The sequence below is a fragment of the Dendrobates tinctorius genome, unplaced genomic scaffold (assembly GCF_039654945.1).
Source record: "Dendrobates tinctorius isolate UK_male_01 unplaced genomic scaffold, ASM3965494v1 ptg000015l, whole genome shotgun sequence".
NCBI classification, from domain to species: Eukaryota; Metazoa; Chordata; class Amphibia; order Anura; family Dendrobatidae; genus Dendrobates; species Dendrobates tinctorius.
The window spans coordinates 46726670-46732939 of NW_027361683.1; positions in this window are offsets into that span (position 1 = coordinate 46726670).

Sequence of the window (6270 nt, forward strand, 5' to 3'; positions counted from 1 at the left end):
CTGCCTCATGCTGTATAGACATATATTTTGAATGTGTACGCTATCCATACATGTTATCCGGGGATACGGTACCCTTTCTAACCTTTGTGCAATCACGTGCAATCCATACTGGGCCTAACACCGTCTGAGCCTGCCTCCTGAGACATATATTTTGAATGTGTACGCTATCCATACATGTTATCTGGGGATACGGTACCCTTTCTCACCTTTGTGCAATCACGTGCAATCCATACTGGGCGTGAGAACGGCTGGCAAGCTGTTAAGCAAGCTACAGCACCTGTCCAGACAAGTACAGGGATTCCCTAGCGAGGAGACTTATTTGATTGTTTTCAATGTTGGGACAGCAATTTTTGGGGAGCACTATACTCTGGAGAATGATAGATGGGGCCCACCATACACTGGAACATTCCAAAGGTGGACATCAGACACTGGAGCAGCATTTACAGGGCCCATTATACACTAGAGCATTAGAAATGGGGCCCATTATGTTTGGAGCATTATTTGGGCCCATAAGACAGTGGAGCTTCATCCATGGGGACCAACATATACTGTAGCATTATGTGGAGCTCATCATATACTGTTTCAAACATTATATGGGACCAATGATTCTGTATGGAGAAATAGATGGGCCTCGTCATGAGATGTAAAAAGTGAGGTATTTTTCATTGTACTATACCGCTATTTCTCTGCCGTATCGGAGCATGATGAGTTGTGGTATGTGTTAAAGGGGCGCTCTTTCGCCCAGGGCACATGAAAACCTGAAGCCAGCCCTCCCCCCCCACAGTTTGTAGCCAAATAACCCCCATTTTTCAGTGCGTAACTTGTATTATGAAGTTAATTAAGGTTGACAAGCTTAAGAAAGAAGAATTGATGCTTTTGGCATTCAAATGGGCACTGTAGGTGTGTTTCCTGTCCTCCTCTCACTGCCGACTTTTATTCCCCATTGACTTACATTGGGTTTCGTGTTTCGGGACGACCCCGACTTTTCCCTATAATCGGACGATCTTGCTCGACCTGACTTTTGGAAAAGTCGGGTTTCACGAAACGAAACGCGACCCTAAAAAACCAAAAGTCGCTCAACTCTAATATTCTAAGCTAAATATGATCTCATCTTGCAGACCTGCCTAGTGGTCTTATCCTACAGACTATTGGTAAATTGTTTCGTATTTTCTTTGTGCACTGTAGGGACTTAGGTGCTTTTTTAGAAATGTATTAATAAACATTAGTGTTTTAAACTTTATTTGCTATTCAAGCAGTCAACAACTTTATTACCAAAAGATATGTACAGAGAAATAAAGAGAACATCTGATGGCCAAGAGCAAGAAGACATACCAAAAGATCAAAGAGATACTTTGAAAGTTTCAACCAAGAGTGGGCATGTTTAAAGATGCCAACGAGAACAAATTAACTTTGCCAGAACAGATCAAGGAAAGATGGAAAAAGTACAAGGACAGCCTCTACAAGAACGACTTAGTGAAACGGGGAGAAACTGAGACTGGAAGTTATATAGAGCCGAACATCCTGAAAGGTGAAATTGTTGCTACAATAAAGCTTCTGTTAAATAACAAAGCGACTGGATGTAACAATGTTCCAATAGAGCTAATAAAATCTTCTGAAGCAGCAGCTGATGTTATCACATGCTTGTGTCAACAGATATGAACAAATGGCCCAAGGACTGAACTTGGCATTCAAGGAGCAGTATGGTATGAGAAAAAGGGTTCAATTTATTGTGCATCAAAAAAATAACATTAAACGTTTTTGGTCCTGGTAGGGACCTTCGTCAGAACTGGTTTAGTAGAATAGGTGTAGAATTTCTATATTCCAATGTGGGTATCTTGCAGTATAGTGATACTCCTAAAGGGATTCAGGTTGCCTGGATGCCAGAGAGGAACCTGTGCAGGCTAGCAAATTGCGGTCGCTGTGGATGTGCGCTCAAATTTTGCATAATTTGGTCTTTTCTGTGGTAATTGACGGATGCGAAATCCGAATGATAACGAAACAAGACAGAAGAAGAATCAACAACTTCAAAATGTGGTGCTTGAGAAAAATGTTTTCTATACCATGGATGGCAAGAATAATAAACAAATCAATTTTGGAACAAATCAAGCCAGAGATGTCTCTTGATGCAAGGATTGACTACTTTGGACAATTCATATAAAGAGAAATCAATCACTAGAGAAGGACATCATTGCCATAAGAATAGAAGGAACAAGGTGAAGAAGAAGACCAACAACCTGATGGCTTTATACAATCAAGATAAGTGCTGGACCTATTTAAGCTTTTACAAGATCAATCTTCCTCCATCAAGTCACCACGGTCCGAGATTGAAATGAAGGCTGCTAAATAAATAATAGCAAAGCTTGCAATGCTATATGGTAGTTTCTATTTGCTGTTAGCAATTAATTTCATCAAACTGAATGTAAACCAGTTTTATAATCAAATGTCCTATCACATTTCTGTAATAGATAGACCCCAAAAAACTCTGTTTTATAGATGACAATCTCCCACAATATTTTGCCCGCTGAACAGGATATAATTTTGTTTCAAAGGCACTGTTATTTACGAAGTGCAATGCACTGGAGCACAAGGCGCTTGATTTCTTCTAAATGATGTCAATGTAGATTTATTTCGATTGTGAAACATCTATTGACATCCACAGACAAATAAGATGCTTTTTGTAATTTTTCTTAGACATAAGTATAATGTTGCTACATGGTCATTTTCTGTATAAATGCGTGATTCCAAATGTTATTACTTTACATATTATCCACAATTGGTAATTATCTTATGATCAAATCATTCATATTCAGGTTTTACAATCAATTATTGAGATGGGCAATTGATGAGGACAAGTATTTTTTAAAATGTGCGAGAAAACACACATTGACAGATCCATGTAGACAGCTGTCACTGATAGCTGGTCGTCACTGGCAGAGATGTAGGGACCCATTCAGGGCCGGACTGAGACCAAAAAGCAGCCCTGGCACAAAAAAAATTCACGAGCTCACATACAATGAATGTCCTCACCCAAATCGTAGGACACTGGCAGGCTGTGCCAACTTTTGCTTTAGCTCACACACACGTGTCTCACACACACACACATATCACACAGTTCACATAAGTAGCTCACACACACAGCTCACACACATACACAGCACACACACAGCTCACGCTCACATACACGTATCACACAGCTCACACAAGTAGTTCACACAAACAGCTCACCCTCACACAGCCCACGCTCACACACGCATGTATCACACAGCTCACACACAAGTAGCTCACACACATAGCTCATGCTCACACACACACGTATCACACACACGCATGTATCACAGCTCACACATGCGTATCACACATGTATCACACAGCACACAGCTAAAACACACAGCTCACACACGTATGTATCACAGAGCTCACACAGAGCTCACACTCACAGCTCACACACAAACAGCTCACACACGCATGTACACACAGCTCACACACACAAGTAGCTCACACTCACACACAGCTCATGCTCACACACGTATCACAGCACACACGTATCACAGAGCTCACACGCATGTATCACACACACAAGTAGCTCACACACAGCTCACGCACGCATGTATCACACAGCTCACGCTCACACACACAGCTCACACACACGCATGTATCACACAGCTCACACACAGCTCATGCTCACACACAGCTCACGCACACAGCTCACGCGTATCACACACATCTCACACAATGTATCACACAGCTCACACACGCATGTATCACACACACAAGTAGCTCACACACGCATGTATCATACAGCTCACGCTCACACACAGCTCGCACACACACAGCACACACACGTATCACACAACTCACACACACAGCTCATGCTCACACACACACACACGTATCACACAGGTCACACACAAGTAGCTCATACACACAGTTCACACGTGTGACACAAGTAGATCACACTCACACACGCATGTATCACACAGCTCACACACAAGTAGCTCATGCTCACACACGCATGTGTCACACAGTTCACACACACACAGCTCACACTCACACCTCATGCAGCTCACACACGCATGTATCACACGGCTCACACATGCATCACACAGCTCACACACGCATGTATCATACGGCACACACAAGTAGCTCACACACGTATCACACAGCTCACACACGCATGTATCACATAGCTCAGGCACACAGCTCACACACACACACACACACGTATCACACAGCTCACACACAGCCTCACACACACACAGCCTCATGCACACATACACACAGCCACACACATACACACAGCCTCACACACACACACACATACATACACAGCCTCACACATAGCCTCACACACACACACACACACACACACGCATAGCCTCACACATACACATAGCCTCACACACACACAGCTTCACACACATACACAGCCTCACACACATACACAGCCTCACACACATACACATAGCCTCACACACACAACCTCACACATACACACAAACACAGCCTCACACACACTCTCCTCTGTGGTGCAGGGGAGGCTGGTGTACACTTGCAGCTCTTCAGCTTCTCCTGCTCACAGCAGCATTTTCCGGCACATCCCCCGGTCTCTCCTATCTACCGGGATAGCAGATGAGAGCAGGGAGAAGCTGTCACCTGCTGACAAGAGCTTCAATGGGAGCAGCCACCTATGCTGACCTTATGTTGGCTTTTCACCTTGATTGCTCCCTCAGAGCAAGCTGCACAGGAGGACAGGAGCCAGGGCCAATCAGCGGCATCCGGGGCTCTAGTAGTACTGTACAGCCAAATATGGGGTATTGCCACAAGAAATTGCGCAATAAAATATGTGGTAATTTTTACATATTTCCCCTTTGCAAAATGTAAAATCTGGGGCTGAAGCAACATTATAGTGGTAACAATGTATTTTTTTTCTTCACCACTCAATGGTGTAAAATTTTGATACACATGTGGTGTCAATATGATCACTGTACCCCTAGATTTCTTTCAGAGGTCTAGTTTGTAAAATGGGCCACGTATGGGGAATACTGCTGTTCTGACAACTCAGAGACAAATCTGCACTTCATTATGGTGCTCCTTCATATGTCTTCAACCACAAAGGAGGCATTGCCGTACTCAGGAGACATTGTGTAACAAATTTTGTGGTCCATTTTCTATTATTATCCCTTTTGAAAATTAAAAACTTGGGGCTAAAATAGCATTTTAGTGGAAAAAAAATGTAAGTTTTTATTTTCCCACCCCAATGTTATACAGTTCTTTGAAATACTTGTGGGTTTAAAATGTAAAATAAAAGTACAATATGTCACGAAAAAACAATGTTGGTTTGGTAATTAATGTACAAAGTGGCTCAGTCTTTAAGGAGTTAAAGGGAATCTGTCACAACATCTGACCATTCTAAACTATTAATATGGGCATACAGCTTGTAGAACGCTGAAAAAAGTCATACCTGTATGCATCATATCAGATGTCTTGTTGTTGAAAAATCATCTTTTATCACCTTATGTAAATGACCTCTTCCAGGCTCTGGGGAGGGTGTTGCCTGGAAGATAACTCTGCCCCCAGAGGGTTGAAGGGTCGCTTAAAGAGGACCAGCCACCAGGTCAAATATGAACAATTTTTGCTCTTATTTAATTCAATCTGCTCTCCTGAGTATGCCACTTTTTGCTGTTTTTTTATATTCCGCTATAGGGTTCTAGAAATGTGGGCCTTTTTATTTAGTGCTAATTTTTATAATCTTTAGCCTCTTTCCATTGTTGGTTGTAATAGTACGCCAACGTCGGTCTCCCCCTGTTTTTTTCCCGTTTTCCAGTACATGATATGTTAAAACCAATGGTGTCTTTCAAAAGTACGACTTGTCCCGCAAAAATCGAGCTCTCACATGGCCATATTGACCAAAAAATAAAAAAAAGTTAAGGCTCTGGTAAGAAAGAGCATAAACCAGAAATTCAAAAGCTGAAATACACCTGGTCATTAAGGAATTAAAAAGATGCAAGGCTCTCAGGATAGTCTGGGGACGTATCTTTAGTCTGCTCTGCATTATAAACCAGTGAGAAACTACTCAAAAAACTAGCCACTTTTGTCTCGGTGACAGGTCCCTCTTTAAGGTTAAATCTTATGTTTGATTACTTTTATCAAATACTAAAGGTAAAAAATTTTGTGCAGTTACCAATCTGAAAACTGTACCTAAGCATTGTCTTTGTCAGCGGTGTACAGTGGTTTACCAATCAGACTGCAGTGCAGCTGGACTGAACCTAC